Below are 22722 nucleotides of genomic sequence, written 5' to 3'. Positions count from 1 at the left end.
TTATTATTTTTTTAATGGCCTACTTTCCAACAAGGATGAAGGTTTTTGGGACCTGGGGTAATAAAAAAAAAAAAAAAAAAAACTAGTCCCATAACAGCTCAGTGCCTTGAAGTCATAATTTGTAGTGCGGTGCTGCAGATGTTGCACAGTGCATGCACCTCACATGTGATGACGGTCAGAAATGAGTTGGCAAGGAGCCAGGTGGGGTTTAGTCAGGCCAACAACAGATGTGCTGCTGATCCCATGTAAAAGTTATTTGAAGCTCCTGTTATTCCAGGCATGTGTGTTTGCGTGTGAATGGATTTACAAACGCAGAGACCAGAAGTGGATGGTCACTTTGGTTTGAGGATAATATAATATGATTAAACGGAGCAGGGCCGTGCAGAGACCTTCGGAGGGGCAGGGGCTCAAAGTTAAAAAAAGGGCACATTGAACATCATACAGCAACCCGTATTAATCCAGAATTTGATTGGATCCTACTGTATCATTGCCGTCATGCGAGGAAATGCAAAGCAAATGTGATATATTTTCCCCAACAGGTATGAAGTTGCTGTTTCTGCTGCTGACAGTCCTGGAGGGCTGAGCTGATCTGAGACTGTTGCTGTTAAACAGACCAGAGGAGAGAAGGTCAAAGGTTATGAAATTATGAAATAAGGAAATTTGCTGAAATTTTACTAATTAGGCCCTAATAGGCCTAACGTGGCTGCAGAATGACAGATCAACAAGCTCAAACTCCATATCACTTTCTGATGTTAGCACCTCTGAGATCTAGAATCATAAGACTGGGATATCAAGGCAAAGAAAACTCAGTAGCTGCTGACAGGGGCCATTCAGGGGCCTCCAGAAATGGTTTATTTGCAACACAGACCATAGATCTAAACCTGTGCCATCCATTTATAGAGAATCACAATGTTATTAAATTTTATTTAAACCATTCAGCTGAGAAAAAAAAAGTACAATTAGGATTTAATTAAGAAGTTTACTTTGTAAAAGTAAACTAGTTTGATTGTTGTATTACCGTGGCTACAATATGGTGTAATCTTTGTGTTTGAATTGGGTTTGTTCACAAATACATCACAGCAAACAATGAATAATCAGTGATTGATTTAAAATTCGGCCAACAAACCTGGTCTCCCTCTCACAGATTCGCCTTATCAATATTTAAACATGTTAGTGATGCTGAGGTTCGTAGTAGGAAGGATTTTGGGGAATCCCCCGGTGGCCCCTGTCAGTCCGTCGATGCTTTGGGGACATTTTGATTAATTTAATTGTGGCATATTTAGCTTTATGCTGCGGTTCTGATTATTGCTCCAGTATTTTCTCTGATGTTTATTTCGTGACCTCTAATTGCTCTGGACCGAATCTTCCTTTAACACTTGAGGTTCTGCGGTAACTTCTATTTACAGCAGTTCACCTCCAGCCCAGATCCAGTCAGCAGCTGCTTTAACCCGCCTGGTAGAAACGTTAAGGAGAAGCAGAGCAAAACAGTCAGCACGTGGTACCGGGTGGTACCGGGTGATACCGTGTGGTACCGGGTGGTACCGGGTGATACCGTGTGGTACCGGGTGGTACCGGGGCGCCTCGCGGTGACAGTTGCAGTAGAAACAGACATTCTTTCTCTCTGTCGGTGGGACCGACCCAGACCGCCTGTAGAACTGGGCCTTTAGCAGAATGATGAAGTTCAAGTCAGAAGTTTCTCTGCAGCAGAAGCTTTTCTGTGTTTAGGGGCGAGACGGGTTTTTTTTTCTGCTATTGTGAGGACAATTATGAAAATATAAATAGAACCAGCTTTCTAACGTCAACATCAGACCTACGTTTTTATTGAGAAGGCAGTGTATTAAAAAATGTTCTTTCTCATGATTTGACAGTTAGAGGTGCAGATCCTCCTCCTCTTCCTCACTATGGACCCGGAGTCTGAACAACATGAAGGAAGAGAAACTGAGTCATTATTAGACCGAGGGAAGCCAGACTAGTTTATTTTGCTAAATATTATTGCTAAGGGGCACAAGCAGGCCTTCTGATGCACAGATTAAGAATAATAATAATTAAAATAAAAAAAAATCAAAAAGGGCACGAGGGGCACCAAAGGTAAAAGGGGCAGGGGCTCCAGCCCCTTCTGCCCCCACCTGCACGTCCCTGAAGCAGAGTAATAAAAATAATGGATTTCTGGCTGGAATAATGCGCCACGACTTGCCCATTCTGACTGAGTGCAATTGTTCCAATAAATTCTGATGCAAAGTGAGAATTTCTGACAACTGACACCTGATGCTACAGCAGCTTCAGGTCCTTGACTTTAAATACAGCTGTGCTTAAAAAAAATGTTAGCGATCTGATTTAGCTCACCAAAATGAGAAAGACATAAAGGCAAACAAGAAACCTGCCATTTGAATAGATTTAAGAATAGTCCAAATGAAAAAGAGTGTTGCAGAAACAAAAGGATGGAGGATGAGAGCACAGCAAAGAGTAGAACGAGGAGCTGGTTTACCAGGCTAGCTATCTTTTAAGCCAAAGCTTAAAAGATACCAAAATATTCACCATGTTGGTGTCGGCACAAGTAGTCTGCAATCCCTCAATGTGTGCATGTTCAAAACATGACTTACACCTTCCGACTTCCCTTTTAATTCACGTAGCGGCTTAATTCCAATGCTCGGCATCTGCAGCAGCTATTATGAAATTGTTTTGTCCTGACATGTAATCAATCTGCCAGTCTCATCAACACTGAGCACTTATTCGGAGCGTGATTTGTTTTAGCAGAAGTAAATGGGGGAAGCTGCTGCCACGCTGGAGTTGAAGTCTCGGAGAATCTGCCCGCTCTCATTTTCCCGCTCGCTCTTTGGTTCACGGTGCGGCTCCTGATAAACCTACACCAAATGAAGCAGAACAGGGCCGGGACGGCTCCTATCACGAAAGCAGAAGAATAAATATATTCCTTGAGCCACAGGGCAGAAAAATTTAATGACTTTAACACACGCCGGCGATTTAATTGAATCCCTTCGACTTCTGCGCAAAATGCATACTTGGTGTCACTCGCAGGCAGAAATGCTGCCAAAAATAAAATGAGAATCCTTCTAACAAATTCTTCACCTAACAAGGCGATGTTACTTCATTTTTTTAGTTTGTATTTTTTATTTTTTTTTGGCTCTGCTTTATTGTGTTATCAAATACAGAATTACTGAACAAAGCGATCCAGTGCCACTGGCATGAAAGCATTGGGATGGAGATGTAATGTTTTTAGTTAAGGCCGAGGCGTTCCCTGAAAAACTGCACATTAGCCTGATATTAGCCTCAGCTCTGGAAAACCTGGAATATTCTTACAGTTAAACTGATGCTTATACTTTTAAGACTGGTTGATACTTTTTTACACTAATTTGTCATGAATTTTGCTCCAGCATAAAAAAAACATAAAAAACTATGTTTTATTTTTTTTACAGCACAAATTCTGTATGTTTTATAGACCAATGTCTACAGTATAAAACTGAAAATATTACACATTTTGAAATACAACAATACTATTACAGTTGTTTTCCGTTTTTTCCTATCACATGAATGTAAAAGTTTTGTGCTTTGCATTTATTATTTTTTCTTTTAAAGGGGCAGTACTATGTTTTATTTAATTGGACAATCAGCTGTTATTAAACATATTAAAAATGCTTCACATATCAATATGACTAAAATAAATTTGACCTGACGATTTAACGCCTTGAAATTGGGGCTCTGTCTCTTTAAGAAACTCTAATTCTTTCTGAAACTCCGCCTTCAGGAAGTCATCAAAACAACGCTCCTCTATTAGCCCTCTAGCAACATTTTTACCAGCGTTGCCCTGTGGCGTACGTCATACAATGAGCTTGGAAGTTCGGAAACTGAAGATCTGAGGAGGAGCTTCGTCCTGGAAGGCGGGGCTAAGTCCACCCAGGTGTTTGTACAGCTGAATGGTTGCAAACGTTAACAGGATTTGTCAAACTTGCATGAAACAATCAAGGCAACACTGCAGTTATGTTTTTGATGAAGGAACAACGGTATGATATGATGTAAAACAAACAAACAAACAAAAAAACAATTTTCTTAATTCTTTCTTAAAGTTCTTCTTTAAAAATGTAAAAAATGAATTGCTTTGCATTTATTGTTGTTTTTTTCTTAATTTATGCTAGTGGCCACTGACTCATCTACCAATTAGAATAGAAGATTGTACTTTCTGCATGAAATGCACACCCAGCAATAACATTTCTCTCACAATAATGGAAATTCAAGAGCAATTCTATTGTTGTCATCATTCGCCTCCTCCTGATCTTTCAAGGTAGGACGCTCGCACTTTGCAGCAGAAGTTATTCATTATCCTGCTGTTTATACGCCACACCTTGCTGTAGGCAGCGGCACACTGAGCCAAGAGCCGATTTTATTTATTGAACACACACGAACAACAAAGCTATTAAAACTTGCCGTCTGAGAAACAGAACAACAAGGCCATTGGAGACAATTTTATTAATATAATTACACAAACCAGTGAAAAACGTACATTTGTTTTTCCCCCTTCCTTTGTTCAAGGTGCTGATTATTACTCTCACTGATGGTTGGCATACCGATTTTGGAAGTATTCTTTGCGGGCATTACGTGGTATTCTCGTGTGGAGCTGTGATCTCCTCGCAGGGAGACGGGGAGGCCATAAAATCCAAGAGCCTGAAGCCAGAGCTTTGGAAAGTAAATGAGCCTGTATTTCCTCCCCTTTCAAATTAATTGATTCTACTTCAAGAAAAATGAGCAGGAGCAGAAACTCGAACAATGCAAATTACTTTTACAAAGCGAAGGAGTAACTCCCTGCTTCCTGGGGTTGCAAAATTAATTCGTCTGCCAAATGGATGTCAGCATTTCCACAGATCCATTGATAATTGACTGCTTTTTTGGAGCATGACGGCACATTTCGTCATAATCTAATTTATCTTGTGTTAGTACTTGATTTTTGGGGTCTATCATTCGAGACCCCTTGGCAATAAGCCTCTTAATGCCAAAGATTTTTCGCAGCCATGTTTCCTGTTGAGTCAAACGTGACTAATGTTGCCAAATCACGTGCCATTTTTAGTAACAATTAGTTTATTTGTACAAATAACCAAGAATCTAATTTTAAATGGCATGACATCACAACTGCATGTGCAAATGCGGCTCTCTTTTTTACTGTCCTTAAAAATAAACACACGTAATATACTTGAGAATAAGGTACAAACATTATCCGTTAGAATGGATGAGAAATGTTTAGATACTTAAATAGCAGATTTTTACAAGAAAAATGTCCGAGAATATTGCCTACTAGCACAAGCTAAAGTTAATGCTAGCCACAAAGTTTAAAGAAAGTAAAACTCACCTTCATATCTGTGAATGTATAACGAGGCGAACATCTTAAAACCGTTACTTGTTGGGGCTTCAGATCGATGTACATTATTAATTGTTACTTTGGAAAAGCCCTGCAAAATACCCGGTGTGAAGCACCGTTTTCAATAGATTGGAAACATTTGAGCCGTTTTTCCCGAACGCGGAAGCCGAGGTGCAAAGAGTCCATTGAAGCTCCTGCTTTTCTGTGCCGCAAGCTGGCCGCAGAGAGAAACAACCTCTACTTCCTGCTCAAAGTAACATGGACAAAAACAGCTTATTCTCAGGTGTCAGAACCTTTGGTGCTCCGACTGTGAACATGTGAAATGTAGACATTTTGATTGAGCAGAATTTACTGCGGTGCCCCTAAATGCAAGAAATTTGATTTCATTTAGCAATCACGTCCTGAAGAACCAGCTAGTTGTATAGCTGGTAAATCAAGGACAGCTTTGAGACGTTCAATGAAGGTTGGGTTACAAAACCATATATTGTCAATAATATTGTTATTATTATTCAGTGCATTTCTCAAAACTGGAAAGATACATTTCCATTTCTACAGAAGGTCATTACTTTGGTCTTTATATATATATATATATATTATATATATATATATATATATATATATATATATATATATATATATATAACAAAGTTTTAAGAACAAAGCTGGTTGTAAAAGAAAACCATAATGGGAAATTCTAGTTGAATATATTCACTCGCTTTTAGCAAAGATACATATTTTATTTGAAAACTATGCATCTTCTCTTCTCGTGCTTTCAACTGTTTGCTCGTTTGTGTCCATGAAACACGCAAACCTTTGTGTTTGTGACGCGGACAAAATCCCGATACGCGTCAACCACTTTCGCAAGCAACTCAATCGGCGGCTCACATCAGGTAAAGCTCTTTTTCTCATTCTTAATTATTCATCTTTTCGTTTTGCTGAGAACCGAAGCCTCGGAAATCAACAAAGACGTGGATTTCAGTGGAGAGGTCGCACAGCTTCCACCGCGTCGGCCTATTTTTTGCATTGTTGTTGCCTATGTGTAGTTTTCCCTTTTGAGTCTTGCCAAAAACAAAACAAAAAAAAAGAGAGAGAAAAATAAAGCACTCTTGGTTCTCTCCCTGAATTTGAAATTAAAATGAATATTAATCAATTCCCCTGGCAGGCCTCAACCAAAGTGAGAATTGAGTGAAGCTGCAAGATGTCTTACTGAAGAGCAACTCCCCTGCTGCTCCGCCATGTAACATGGTTTTCCACATCTTAAAGGAAGCAGGGTGGGGGGGAAAGGGTGAGGTCTTTTTTTTTTTTAAAGACAGACCTAACATCACGCTTGACAATGCAGAAATTGTATTAAATGCATCTTTATTTTTAAATGTTTTTTATTGAATTTTTTCAGGGGGTGTTGGATAGAAACCACATTGCCCACATTCTCAGATTTGTTCAAAACGCTGATGCAATCTTCTGCCTGGAATCTGGGAGAGCAGCGGGGGGCCCGGCGGCGGGGGCAAATCTGCCAAGGCATCCGTCAAACTGCAGAAACATCATGAAATCGCTCGGCGCTGACAAGACGCAGCGCTTCATTCCTGACTGTTTAAACAACAGCAGCGGCTAATTGCAAAGCTTAGCATTCCTGTTAACACGCTGTTCATATTTCGGGGAGTTAAAGACAAAAAAACAAACAAAAAAAAAGTAGTCGAATCGCGAGTGATGATTCGGTCACCTTCCACATCGGTCATTCGAGGTGCTTTGATTTGACACGAGGAGTTCTGTGGGAAATCTGCATGGTGTGTGTGGAGAGGTGATCGCCGAGGAGTGGAGGCTGCCGGGACGTCTGGAAGCTTGGGAGACCATGGATGTTGCTGTGCCCTCTGGGAAACTAATCACCAATGCGCAGAGGCTGTGCAATGAGGATCCCCAGCACAGCTCTCTCCAGCTCTCGCTCTGATTGAACTTGAGAGTGGCTGCACATACAATTTAGGAGAAATATAACTGCGGTGCGACGCTGGATGATGCCTACATACTACAACATGTTTAGTGTGTATTGGCTTATGTTTTTGACTGGAAACATAACCAAATAATACTATTTATATTGTTTACTAAATATATATATTTATATATACAGTATGTGTGTGTGTGCCATATATATAAATAGATATATTATACAGTTTAATCACAAACAGTGTGATTTATTTTCAGTTTTAAATGAAGACAAATGTCAATTGTAAATAACCCCAAATGAATTTATTTGTTTTTGTCCTTTTTTGATGCTTATTGCTTTTACTTGGGTTTATCTATGATTAACTTCTGGTTTGATGCTTTTATTTTGAAGGGACCACGGTGGTTCAACTGCGTGTCGTTCCCTTTCTAGATTTCCAGACACATAGCGCCATCTCATAGCTCAATCTAGTAACTGTTTCCTCCTGTTTTTCTAAAAACACACGTGTGTATATGCAATACAGCTTTCAAGCCTTTTCTCCAGAAGGGACGAAAAGAACCTGGTGAGTGAGAAGCCACGGCCTTTCTCCCAAAGAAAAGATCCTGGGTTTCTGCATTTCTCCGATCAGGATTATTCGCCAAGATTTGCCTCTCATTTCCATGCAAATCCAGCATTCAGCGAAAATGTTACATACACGTTTTCTCTGTGTTTGCTCACTGACACTGTCATGTTTTTTTTTTTTTTTAATTCTTGTTTTGTTCTTCCTCCCCAATCATCTAAACTCCCAACTTCATTAGTTGCTCAGCACATGTCAGTCGCATGAGAGCCGGTCGCAACGAAATGAGTGACCCCAGGGAAGAGATTCAGTGGAGTGGTTTAAATTGCTCCGGGCGTGGATGAGCGCCCCTTTTGTCAGCAGTCTCATGAGATAGCAGACCCAAGCGGCAAAGACGTTTTTTTGTTTGTTTTGTTTTGTTTTTCCCTTTTTCTCACATTCCAAGATTGCTGCTGTGAACATGCGAGCACCGGACGGAGAAGGGAACCAGTAAAGTTCCCCTTGGTTGCTTTTCTTAGCGACGCCAAGAAAACGTTTTCGAAAAGTTTGGAGTTGTAAAAATATTTGCATGCGTCACGTCGCAGGAGAGCCCGAGGCAGGGGGGGCCCGTGTCACTGGGTCCCTGCTTCACTCATTACTGAGACCCCCAGCTGTTTTACACCACAAAAGTATTCCATTATTTCCATCTCGCTGTGCTGTTTTTAGTCCCAAAAATCGACTCATGACAGAATGAATTGACTTAAACACAGCAGCGGATGACGGTAATTAGCCAGAATCCTCCAATTTACTCCTGATCGGAGATCAAACCCACACAGAATTAAATTACGCATGCTCAGTCACTTTGACATAGTTCATGTATTTATTTATGAGCTTTATACACTAATTGTTGTTCTTTTTTAATGTTTTACTGGCTCTTGTTTGATAGTGAATTGACAGGAAAGTGGGTAATGAGAGAAGGTCACCAGGCTGGGAATCGAACCTGCTCAGGCCTCCTTGTGTGGCCTGTGCTCAACCACCACTGAACCCCTTTACACAAATAGTTCAAATCAAAGCAGGATTTCACCAAAAGCCAAAGGACTTCATGAAACACCACCAGTGTTTAAGGCTAGTAAACATCCAAGTTGTTGATGTAAAATTTGGGTCATAAGAATCATAATAACAGGAATAATTGTAAACAGTTAGGGTTGACACAAATATCTGTGATTTGGGGAGTTTTGTTGGCTTTAGCTGATGCTGCACTGGAAGGGCAAGTTATTATTCCAAAGAAGACCGACTTTTCTCCCCACAGATAAACCTATGACAGAGAGATTGCTCCACACTGTTCAGACTCTGATGATCCACAATCTTAAAGATGGATTTAGAGGCTGAGACAATTGGCGACAAAGATAATGGTCGTCTTCGGAAGTGGCGTCGATCTTTTCCTTTTGCATTTTCTTATTGCTTGTGGGAAATGTCCGCGAAACAGCCATACAGACGACACACAAATCATCTAATTTGAAGAAGTACAAAAACAGACTCTAAATTATTATTGCTTATTATTCCTGTTTTTGGTGAACTGAGGTACTACCTCCTGTCCTAAAAGATAAAAATCAATAAGAAACATATATATATTTTTTTTAACGTCGATGCCAGAACTGAATGCGTTTGCGTCGACGTGTATGTGCGCGCCTCAATATGTGTTTTGTGTTAGTTATTATTTATGCCTCACAGCCAGAATATCATCTGTTTAAACGTCAGGAGGAAAACCTGGACTTTTCCTGCCCACGTTGGTTTTCTGTGGTTTTCCATTCTAGCTGCGCTGGATTAATTGGCCACTCTAAATTCCCTTTAGGTGAGGCTGACCGCCTGTATGGGTGTCTGTTCAGCGTGTCTGTGTGTTTGCCCTTCGGTGGGCTGGAAGCCTGTCTGAGGTGTAACCCTCTAATTGCACCTGCTTGTTGGATGCTAAAAAGGGCCCCAACCCTCAGCGACCTCAAGCATGACAGAACGTGTGGAGAGAAAAAAAAACAAAAAACGAGCAGTTAAAAAGTTCATAGTTCGGTGTCAAATGCAATCTGTCAAAGCTCTGCTTCTTCTTCTTCTTCTTCTTCTTCTTCTTCTTGTTTTCCCCCCAAACAAAGCCTCAATTATGTAACTGAGGTAATTTGTTGTTCTCAGCGCTGGCAAGATTTCCTGAGGGTTCTGGAAATTTTACAAAAATGAATCATGTCAAGATGAAAACAGAAGACAAGCAAGATTAATTGCTAGTGCATGTAAAATAAAACGAGTGTTGCATTAAAGTACAATAGTTTTTGCCGGTTCTTTCAGAAAATGAAACCCGTGTAGTGCAATGAAAAAGGACGCCGAGCCAAGCATTTAGAGATGCCTCTACTTTTCAGAAGCCTGGCGTTGGCGAATAAAACATCAATTGTCGATTGGGAACCCAGATTTTTGGCTAGTCTTTGCCTGAAACTGAAAAAAAAAAACAAAAAAAACAACAACAACAAAAGATTGAAATATTTCATCCTGTGAAGTGAATCTCTATAAAATGACTGAGAGAACTGACCAAAAAAGAAAATGAAAAAAAAGTCTCACTTTACACAACATTCCAAATTTCCGATATTTTCTTTACTATTGTATGGCTTGGTTGTCTTGCAGATTGCCATCCATTTGACACAAAACCTTGAAAAGCACTTTAAAAACTATTTTATGTTCAAACTAGCGAGTCCGTTTCGCCGTCGTTCACGGAAGACGATGCAAATTGGCGAAGAAATAATTTGCGCAGGTGTTCCTGCAAACTCCCGCGGTGAGCCTTGGTGCACAGTAGAGCTCTGGCACTGGGGGCGGGAGGGGGGACAACCAGAATAGATTCTCGCCGTAATTAATGTAATTGTTTACACCTGCGTTTGACAAGCCGCGGCATCCGCAGCAAGGGCCAGACTGACTGCCCAGCTCGTTTTAAACCTGCAATAAACTACGGAGGGATAATGAGGGATTAGAAACAGGTGTTAGAACTCCAGGAGTGCATGTTGTTGAGCTTTTATCCGTCTCTCCGACCGACGCTTCCCAACAGCGTCCACCGCTTTGTCAGGCCTGTGCAGAGGAGCAATATTAGTGAAAGGGAAAGCAGTCCCTTGTGGAAGTCAGAAATACCGTCTGCTCGTAATCTGATCACATCATAAAGCTCTGTTGTCTAAGACTCCTTCAGAGTACGCATAATTCTGCATCGCCTTCTCCTGACTGCAATATTAATGATATGAACTGAGCATACCTGCAGGCCGGCTCGTGCTCACGCACGTGCAAATAGGTAGAAACACAGAGGAAGAAAAAAATAACAATGTATGTTACAATATCACAAAAGCTAGCTGCTATTCAGTTTCTGTTTTACCCCCATTCTTGGTACGCGTGGTTGTTGCTAGGTTACAAGGCTTCGCCGGTCTTGCTTGATCACAAAGTCAAAGGTTACTTAACTCAGGATCTGGGCATGTTGGTGTAAAACTGGTGAGGATGGAGTAAGATCGGCCACATTAGCTGAGTTTCCATTACAAATGTGCGCAAATCTTTGTCTGTGTTCCTCTAATGTGAAAAAAACGACAAGAAAACAACCAACAACACAATTTTGCAATAGCAGTCTTGCCATTAAATAGGAGATCAAATTATAATCCCACGTGATTGTAATTTGTCTACAGCTTGACTCTGCAGAGTCTTCTGACTAACACATGTTTCACCAGCCGTGGCGGTTATTCACCTGTGATTAGTCATTAAAAATCATGGCATGTGAACAGCTACATGAGATTATATATGCTCTGAGCCAGCTGCTCATTGTCTGAAACAAAACAACAACAAAAAAACAACCCATCATCCTTCTGACACTTCCTGTTGTCTTCTTTGTGGTTTTTGCCAGTGGTAACATCTGGCTGCTGATCACGTGGCTCATGTGAATCAGAAAAAAAGTGTTTCCATTGCAGTTTTGCTAAATTATTCATCTATTTCGATAAGGCTGAAAGAAGAAGAAGAAGAAGAAAAAAAGATAACTTTAGTTTTTTTTCAAAATTGCCGTCTTTCCATTCAGCCAAATGTATTTTTGCTACTTCAACTTGCGTAATTTTTCCGGTTACTAGAAACAGCTCTACAGATGTGATCTTGAATACGTCTGTGCCTTGTCCAAAATTACTGTTAATTTGTAACCTCTTAATTCTAACTGCAACAATTAAAGTAATCCCTCCTTTACGTCAGTAGGAATCTGGATTTTTTTTTTTTTTTTTCAGGGTTTGAGGTAAAATTAAGACATAAAAGTTCGCCTTAGTGAGGGAGTCAAAAAAAACAACTGAACTTCCTGGAGGGTTTAAATTTAGTTTTAAATGGAGGCTCAAGTTGCCTGAAAAAAAAAAAACTTTCATCCTGCTGAGAGACAATGATCAATGATAATTTATTTAAAAAAGTTAATAATTCATGTCAGTGTGTTCTGTAGCTGCTTGCTGAAACACACTCTCTTGTTAGATGCTCTTTTTGCCGTAAGGTTCCCAGTGTTCAGCTCAGTTCAGTTCAAATCACATTTATTTTGCTGCTCTTTTCAACATTGAAGTTTAAGAACAGACTCTTAGTGCTGCCTTCCAAATATCTTTCATTGTGCCCAAATAACCACTCCGATTCGATCAGTTTCTTTTAACAAACAACTTTCTCATTACAAGATGTCTGCTTCCTTGTTGCGTCTGTTCAAGGTGTTGCGCATTCAGCTCCTCTGGCACTTATTTTGTTTTTCAAAGCTCAGTCAGACTCTCTCGCTGTTCTAACGTCAGGATTTCTCTTCACATGCACAATGAGAACATGTTCAGAAAAGCCTTGAGTGAAAGTCTAGCTCCAACTTGCAATGTTGAAGCGACTGCAAACCCTTTGCAACGCCCGATGGCATGTTGTTCAACATATTACATGCTACATGGCTTAATGTGCTACTGGGTGAAGGTAAACTGCCTCAGGCTTGACTCTGCAGAGCCTTCTGATTAGAACATGTTTCACCAGGCGTGCTCTCCTACTGTACAGCCCCAAGAGATCCCATCATGCATAGACAACGCAGCAGACTACAGAACCACTGTTCCTCTCCAGAATGTGACCAATCGCTTGTTTCTGCTAAAGCTATAGGAGTGGCATTAGGTCGAGATTACTGTATCGCCTGGCGTCGTAAAGTTAATTATGCAAACACGAGCGTGCTGGCGCCCGTTTCTGATTGGTTCCCAGAAGACGACGACGACGTCCAGTCGGCGGCCTCCCGGAGGTGACGGATGTAAACGCTGCAGACTTCCTGCCATCCGTCCTCGGCTCACCCCGACCGGCTCGCACTGCTGGTCTGTTGACTCCTTGCAAAGTTCTTGGAGTTTGCAGGAGTGAGCCGCTGTTTATGTCTGCTTAGTTTTCTCATGTTTCTCTTAATTAGGGAGGCAAGTTTTTGTCATTTGGCTTATTCACTTCCAATTAGTCGAGTTGGTTTATATTCATGAAGTTTCCTTTTGTTTGTCGTTTTCGACAAATCACTCTGAAGCCATGTGCTCCATTTCTTGTAAAATCTCAATCAAAGATGCATCTTTTAAAAAATAAATAACATTATAATATGTTGGCTGCTTGGGATCTGAAGTAGATGGATCCTTCATGTTATGATCTGGCTTCCCCCAGACGGGTCGTAACAATCAGCCGGATTGTGTTTTATTTGTGTCGGGGTGAAGTTTCACAAAGGCAGTCATTTTAATAATCAAGTAATCTACTGATTATGCTTTCGATTAATCGAGTCATCAAATAAAAATTGCGGTAAAAGAAAGACATTGGTAAATTCTGCCAGAGCAACCGTACTGATATCATATCAGTGCGTCCCTAACCTACTGGAGCTTGGGAAATTAACCTGTATCAATAACCACTCATGTTTTAAGTCAACCTGGACAAAAATACTCAAAAATCTAAAATTACATTCAATGTGATGATAAAATGGTAAAGCAACAGTCTGACAAACACATTTTAACAAAAAGAGACACTGCGGTTTTTAGTTTATTTGGTCATATTCATTCAGTTTAACAGGTAAACTCACTTTGCACAGTCTTCATAGCTTTTCTGTCCATGTGAGCAACAGGATCTTTGCTAACTTGGTCGCATACAAAAGCATATCTGCCATCTACGCAGAGGCCTTTAAGTTAACACTGACACTGGCGAGGAAGTCACTTTTCGGTCTTCTGCCACTGCTCTCGTCAGTCATGTTCGACTTTCTACGATCCGACCTTGTCTCTGCGGATAAGACACACGTACTTTCCCAGCGTTTGCGATGGATCCTCCACATTCCTGAGTGCCGTACGCAGATCAGAAAATGCGCAGTGTGTGCAAATACGACTGAACGGTGTTGTGTGTTTGAACTCTGGTCTTTATTTGTACATTTTTTCCAGCACATGTGGAGACAAAACATTTTGTCCATTTCCTCTTTGCTAACAAAACAGCTGCCATCATTTGTCAAGTCTCGCCAGATTCGTGGGTGGATTGAGGTCCGGCCTTTGACTGGACACTCTAACACGACGATGTGAAGTGTTCTGTTTGTAGCTTTTGCTGCATTTTTGGGGATCATTGTCCTCATAGAAGATGGGAGTCAGCATGATGCTGCTACCGCCGTATTTCTTTTTGTCGGTCAAAGAGTTCAATTTTGAATTCAGCTTAGAATAATTGTGTATTCTACATGGCTTTGTGAAAACTGGGAGATCTTATGGCATCCCCCAATAATTGTCTTCTTCTATTCTGATGGCAGTTTAGTGATTTTATTCAAATAGTCTACTACTTGACATTAGTGGTTATAGGATAAGCAAAAGATGAAAATTGTCAGAGCTCTTCCTATTGAGGCTCTTAGCTAAAGCCTTGTGCAGTCCAGGAATGTTTTGCTCCTTGCTTATTCACATTATTATCTTTTTTTTAAACCAGTCAGTGATGATTGTTAGATTCAGTTTCCCAATTTGTTCAGGATTAAATCAAAGAGTTTTTTTTTTTATTATTCTTTCTTTTTTTCAGAAAATGTTGGAAATGCTGTTAGTCTCAGAATTTATCTAGGTTGTTTTAATATTTTTTTCCCTGGCCTCATCAGTTTCTCAGCTGCTAATTTATTTAAAATTTTTTGTCACCTCCTCACTGTTAATTTATTCCGGTTTCTTGTCAATTTACCATTTGGAGCATGAGAAGCCAATTAAAATATTGTCGAGCCTGTGCCAAGTGTTCTGCCAGGAAGTGCAAGTGACAAACTTTAAACTTCGTTTAAACGAGGAGCTGCTCAGCGTTAAGTCATGTTAAACACACTTTCTCACAAATGGAAAAATTGCAGAGTACGGCCCTTTGTTTTTCTTAGAAATTACAAAAAGGTGATGGCGATTTTATAAAAAGAGAAAAAACAGGGTAACTTGGATGTTTTTTTTTTTTTTTTTAACTCTTTGCTTTTTCACTCCTCAATATTCCACAAAGTCACCAGGACGGACATTTGTTGCACTGGGTGCATGTGGGCGCTGTGACTCTGCAATCAGCGGACATGTAGAGGCATTTTTGGCTTGGCATGTAGCCACTTCTTTTTTCTTTTCTTCTTTTTTTTTTAAAGATGCAAAGAAAACAGCCTGGAAGGCTGACAAACGTAGCAGCAGACATCTTGAGCATAACTATATTGGCTTGTTATGTAGTTGTGTGGAGCGTTAATGAAGAAGAAAAAAAAAAAAAGCAGTGAAACGTCTATTCTGCTTCAGAGGACGAGTGAGACAAGAAAGCTTCCTCTGTGACTTTCTGGTTGTTCAGATTCCTGTCGTCAGGTTATTCTCAACAACCTGATGACAGTGACCCCCAAATGTAGCTATATTTTAATAATCATCGTACAGTTAAAGTTGTATAAAGGTGGAAACGCCAAATCTCAGCATATTCGCTAAATTTGTCCGTTTGTTTCTAAGTGAGAAACACTCCAGGACATTTTTCTGTCCTCCTAATAATGTATCTGATATATATATAGTTTTTTTAAATTTTTTTTGTAGTGTTGAAGAGCTTCATGGTGTGAGCCTCGAAACTCAGAGACACTTTGTAAAAGGCTTCATCAGGAGGTTTGTATCTCAAGGATCTTTATGTGGAAACAAGTTTGCTGTCTGATTATAATGAGAAATTAAATATTTCCAGGCCCTCATGGTCACCAAAACGCAAACACTCAAAGCCACGGTGATTTTCAGCACAACAGTCATTAATTTTTCACAACATTGTTACGCTCATTGGTTGGTGAAATATTAATAAAGCAACAACAAATACAGGCAACAGAGTTTGTTTTTGTTTTTCTTTTGGGTACAACTACCTGCTTGAAATAATATATGTATATTTCTCTTTAAAAGGAGGAAGCACTCATGTTATTACCACCCTGGGGTTCTCCATTTATGCTGTCAATGCGGAGGAAACTTGGAAAGGTGAAGCTGCACTTCCATTAGCCATAAAACTGCAAATTGAACTTATGAAAATAAACTTGTTTAATGGAAGCATGGCAATTTGGAGAAAAACTTTGATAAAAGTTATTTGTGCTAAGATGAGGTGGCCATTATATATTCTGCAAAAACTTTTTTCCCCCCATCACGCGAGTCATGCGTGATCAACAGCTGGATGTTACTGGAGGTTGTGCATCATTCTAACTTGTGGAATCCATAACTAATCTGACTGTGATTTCCCCAAAAGGCCACATGCAAAGCCGCTCCCAGGCATAAAGGGCTCGTCGCTCCAACGCCTGAATAAGATGCCAACGTCTCCTCTGATTGGCTGATGCATGATGAGTGCAAGCGCCATTGCTGCATCATGAATATATCTCATTTAACGGTTTAATATCATGATGGATCTAATGATTTTTTCCCCCTGATTTTACATTTTAATTCAATTTCTTGTTTAATGGAAACATCACAATTCCGAAATTGTATATTTTTCCAACAACAGCAGAATATAGAAAAAGATTTGCGTACATTTGTAATGGAAACGCTGCTATTTATAGCAGCAACATCTTAACTCCACCAGAAAAACAAAGCCGGGGACGGGAGCTAGCAGCACGCTAGCTTACAGCCACTCCTTTCATGTAGAATACTACATAACAAAAAAATCTCTACTTGGGGCATTTAGAAGCTGGTCAGGTTTCCCGCAATTCCTGTTGAGATGTATTTATATTCACAAGTTCAAATTTCCAGTACTGGTGCCACTACTAGAGAAAATAAGCAAGAAATAGTCAAAAGTCATAGCATTATGTAATCCCATGCTATGTTATGCAGTCGCTCTGTCTGCGCTGAAGAAGATTAACTCATTTCTTCAACTAACCATTTCTTTTGACCACTTGGAGGCAGTCAGACTCATTTTGAAGCAGTGATAATTAAGTTTGGAGAGAAAACGAAGCAACAACATGGCGGCGTTACTGCAAAACATCTTTTCAGCTGCATTAAAGCAACGTTTCGGAAAGATAAACGCCAACAGCAGAGGAAGGTACGACGTGGAGATTTTTCACCCACACAGCTAGACAAGCACCACTCACACAGCTGGTGTTATGTCATTAGTTTAAATGTTCATGCTGTCAAGGGTGAAAAAGAAGAAAAAAGAAAAGCTGTTGATTTTTATTTCCCAAAACTGGATGCCAAAAAACTCTTAAGCTTTCAGAACACGGGTAAATAAAATGAGGCGGAGAGCGTTCGCTAGCCTTGCAGGATTTGGCTGCCTTTTAGAGTGAAAAGCAACATATTTAATACCGGTCAGCACTTCAGGCGTCTTCCTATCTCTCTCCCCCACTCTTGATTCTGGACTTCTGCCTTTTTATCTGCTTTATTTTTTCCGGGAAAATTTGCTGCAAGCCCAACGAGGCGGTATCCTAAAATACAGAGCCGACATTCGGCCTGAACTCATCTAGAAAGAGTGGCCACAAAATGTCGTAAGCGGTTTTCGGTAATCAATCTCATGTGGATCTTTAATTCATAGTGACCCAATTATATGTGAGCTGATTCTGCTGATAGTAGTAATAAAACATTAGCACCTTACCGTAAGCAGATGGCTCTTTTTTTTTTGTTTTTTTACAGTAAATTATATGGAAGGTACTGAACACCCTGCAGCTATGATCTGACGTTAAGGTGACCTGCAACAAATGTTGGTGTTTATAATACGGCGCAGCACAAAAGTATTCACACCCCTGGAGGGGTTTTTACATTTTTCTTTACGATCATCAGTTTTTTTTTTATGAGGGTTTAATGTGATAAACTGAGACAAAGGAGTAAAATTTGAGAAGCGGGGCTTTTGATTACAGCGTACCTTAATCAGTTTTTACTGCTCAGCGCGATTTACCCCGTGTATCGTTGCCTCTGTCTCCAGTGTTGGTGCAACCTGTTCCCAGTCCCTCGCAGGGCAACATGAGCTGCGTTTCCGTGACAAACGCACGCAAAACTTTATGGATGTTCAGCTAATGTTGTAAAGAACACAATTTTGTAATTGCTGTATTTCCATTAAAAAAGAGAAACGCAATTAAAATCACATGTGACAAGTCGTTGAAAAGTTATCCTGAAACTATTTCCTGTTGTCGTCTTCTTCAGGGTTTGTGCCGGTGGCGACATCCGGTTGTTCAAAATGTGGCTCTTGTGATGCCCAGAAATTGTTTTCATTGTGGTTTTGTGAAATAAACTGTAAAACTGGTAAATATATCTTTCTTTCATACGGGAGCATTGGTAAAACTTTCAGTCTTAAGATGATATAATTGAACCAAAAGGTATTTCAATTAAGTATTGATTCGGGGGCAAAATACAAATACAGGTGAGACTTTTTAGCTTTTGAAACTAAATGTTATTTTAAATTCATTTGTGTTACTTTGTCGTATTAAAAGAAAGAAAGTCTTGGGGTGCAAGTCAGTATAATTCAAAGTGGCTCAGTTTTGGACGGTTTTGAAAGGAGCTGCAGAAATGGCTTTGTATTTTAATAAAATGCTCCATACGTCCCCGCTGTGCGGTGCAGATATTGATCAAAAGTTTGGCTAGGAAAGGCCAGCCAAGATCCCAAGAACTGTCGCACAAGACAACATGGCACAAAATGGCATCAAAGACTTTGCACAAATTCATTCGGTTCAGTTTTCCTTCGGTGCAGGCGCCTCAAAACCAATGTATGGATGTGTCGTGCACGTGTGGATGGAAGCTAAATAATGCATCCCCCAGATGGTGAAGGTGGCCACGGTCATAAATAATAATAATTAAAAACTGCTGGTATAAAGCTCCTGAAATGTTTCGGTAATAAAGTTGCGACCTGCTCCTGCTTATTGCCACCTAACTACCTGGCGAGCAGAGAAAGCCTCGGAGGCATTATATTGTCGACGCTATAGTTTAGGAAGCTCTGCAGAGAGACTGCTGGAAGAGTAGCATTAGCGCCACTAAACTCCCATTCACAGTAACACTGCAGAGCCGATCCGAGCGAGCGCAGTCAGGGAGCTCCGAATCCACGCTGATGAAACAGGGAGTTTGAATAATTCCGTCTTGTTTATTCCACAGAAATTACACCCGGAGATGTGTGCTGCACCGCAGTGCGATCTAAGGGAAAAGGGCGACCTTTGTTTCAGGGAACGAGAAGATTATCACTCCAGGTCTCAACGGGAGCCTTCCTGCTGAAAAAGAGCTTGGGTATTATCTGCTGTGATGTTGTTGGGGGTTTTGGTGAATTTAGCTGGAATTTTGTAATGGATTGTGAACACAGTAAGCAGTCAATCAATCAATCCATCAGCCGCATGAAATATATACAGCAGACAAAAAGTTTGGACACAACCTTCTCCTTCAATGGGTTTCCTTTATTTTCATGACCTGTGAAGTGAAAACCATCTCAGGTGACGACCTCTTGAAGCTCATCAAGAGAATGCAGAGTGTGTGCAAAGCAGTGATCACAGCAAAAGGTTGCTACTTTGAAGAAACTACAATATAAGGCGCATTGTCAGTTGTTTTACACTTTTTTGTTCAGTACATATTTCCACATGTGTTAATTCATAGATTGATGCCTTCAGTGTGAATCTACAATGTCAATAGTCATAAAAATAAAGGAAACTCATTGAATGAAAACTTTTGGTCTGTACTGTAATTGATCTGTAATGGATCTCTTTCCATTCTGGTTGATGTTTTCTGAAAAAGTTTGTGTACGGAGACATCATAAATCATTTTCAGTCTGGTTTTGGTTGTGTGTGTTTTTGTATTTATTGTTTTCTCTTGTGTTTTGATTTGGGGGTTTTTAAAGTGTCTGAGTGTTGGGTGTTCTTTGCTGTATTCAAGTTCTTTGAGCGAGCGAAGTGACATTAATATACTGCATGTGCAGGAGCCTCGAAATTTTTTTCTTTGTCTTTTAGAAAACGCTCTGATACTGTTGATACTCGCGACGCTATTTATAGCATTAAATAAATGAGAAAACTCAGCCCAGGATTAAACAAAGAGATAAGCTCATCGAACAACACACTTCCCAGAGAGGGGTTTATTAATAATCCCAGACTCCAGAGTTGTATTTACCTTTTAAACTCTTTCAAGTTTTTTTTTTTTTTACATAACAAAGACAGGGATCACATTGAAGCTTGGCAGAATCAGACAGACGACGATTCTTCCATCGGCTCCTCGGCACCGTTGGCTCTCAGCCTTCCCAGCTTCCCTTCGCGAGAACCGAACGCCGATAAACGACGTCGGCTTGCAGCGCCGCCGCCTCTCGCTCGCCAACGGCGGAACGGGCGTTTTGCCCGAGGCCGGCGCAGCAGGGAAGCGTTTCTTGACGTTCCTCTGACTTTTTTTGCTCCATTTCGAGTCGGCGCACGATTAAGAGAATTCGCACACTGGCAAAAAGAAAGCAACACAAATGCTGATGTTTCCCCCTCTCCGCTCCCACCGCGTCCTCCCGTCGCCGCCTCGGCGTTTATTAAACCATGGAAGGACCAGAGTGCATTATTGAAGGAGAAAATATTGAAACTCAGGCGTTTCTTCCTCCAGTTTGGTTTGTTCTCACACTCCTCTGCACCTAAATTGATTTCACGCTCTATGACTATCTGCTTGGGAAATAATGTGCGGCATTATTAACTGGGAGCAGGGGGAGAGGGGCCGGGCGGATTGCTGGGGAGGACAGGAGGCTCTGACGGAGGACCCAGGCCCCTCGATTAATGCCGGCGGTCCGTGAGCTCAAGCCGAATCCAAAGTGGGCATTCAATCCAAATTAGCGTTATTCTGTCGAGGCGCTTTGTTTCCCCGAGCAGCGAGCCGTTCGCCGTCGCCTGTGTGCATCGCTTTTCTTCAGCTTGACAGCCATACTGGAGTCATCTGAACCAACTAGTGTGACGCGGCATGTTTTTTTTTTTCCTCTCACAAAATAAAAAAAATTAAACGGCACACAATTAGTAGCGCCGACTTTTATTAACCTGCGTTCATGTTCCAAAACTACGACTTCAACTTTGTGAGATTTTGCCGTTTGTGAAGCACAAAACCTTTGGTTGAAGATGTGGGAATAAATACACGACACATGAAGGCCAAGGATTGTATTATAGTATTATCCTAAAAGCTAATATTAAGTCATATATCGATATTGCAAATTGACCCAGATATTTTGAGGAAAAAAAATCACGTCTTTTTCTGTAATGTGAAATCTCAATGAATTACATCGAATTTTTTTGGTTGGGATTTTAAAAACATGAAAACATTTCAAAGGGTGTGAATAGTTTTTTTTTTTAAGGTTTGATGTAAAACAGGACTTTTAGATGTTTAACGTCGCTGAAATAAATGCAAATAATACAATAAAAGGACAAAGAGCGTGTTACGCAGCCGTGTGTCTCATGTCTGTTTTGACGCGTCAGGTGCAAATTGTCTAATAATCCACTCATTAATCCCCCCCACCTCGTCCCCAGATGTTTTTCTGCCATTCCAGCAGGACCGACGCGCTAATTCATCTGGCGCGCCGCGGCCGGACCGCTTTTGATTCAGTTCACATCTCTTCGTCTGTCCTGTCAATCTTTGATGCACCGTCGGCTCTGACTCATTTCTCAAAAACAGCAAACAGAACACGCACAGAAACGGCGACGACGTGACTCAGTTTTTGGAATCTGGTCAACAAAAAGAGAAAAGAAGGGAGAGAAAATTAAATAAATCAAACGAGAGAAAAAATGGGGGTGGGGGGATGGGTGAAAAATGGACTACAAAACAATCAGGCTCATGATGACACAGAAAGTGCTTTTTAATCTAATAGAAAGCTTTTGAGCTGTGAACTGGAGTGTGCATTGAGTGGAGGTAGTAATCCTCAGCCTGGCATAAGCCGCTGCTCCAGTCCTCCTACGCTGCTGCGGGGTGAGACAGACACGTCTCTGGATATCCTCCTCCTCCTCTGGTCTCTGCCGCGCTGCAGAAACAACGGCACAGGCGGGACCGACCCAGAGTCTCCGGTTGAACGCCACTCGCCGCCGCGTCCCCGCGTCGGGGCCGTGTGTCACCCTCGCTGTCTACGCGAGACCAAAATAGTTCCCAGCGCTCCGTTTGCGTGTCCGCAGACTCTGCTTAGTGAGCTGGGAACGGCTTGGCATCTGGGGCCTTGCTAAAAGGCATTTGGACAATTTTAGAACCTTTTTTTTTTTTTTTTTCATAGCGTCACCTGCTCTACAGTCATTGACTCACGTTCTGCTTGCATGACCGCTGTCGCCATGATATCAGTGAGCCAGCAGGCTATCAGATGGAGATTAGCTCGTCTCTAGATGAGATTGTGGAGTTTTGACCGCTGGAGACGAGCGACAAAGTTAGTGACCCCTTGAGGAGCAGATGGCCGTATTACTGTCCTGTGAGGATTGTTTGCTCTTAGTATAACGTGTAACCATGGCAACAACTTGGAGCAGCTCATTAGCATCTCAAAAGCCCA

Source organism: Poeciliopsis prolifica, unplaced genomic scaffold (assembly GCF_027474105.1).
Source record: "Poeciliopsis prolifica strain line A6 unplaced genomic scaffold, Auburn_PproV2 SCAFFOLD001, whole genome shotgun sequence".
In the NCBI taxonomy this organism is placed as follows: Eukaryota; Metazoa; Chordata; class Actinopteri; order Cyprinodontiformes; family Poeciliidae; genus Poeciliopsis; species Poeciliopsis prolifica.
The sequence above is the reverse complement of the archived record's forward strand: the minus strand, read 5'-3'. Positions refer to the sequence as shown.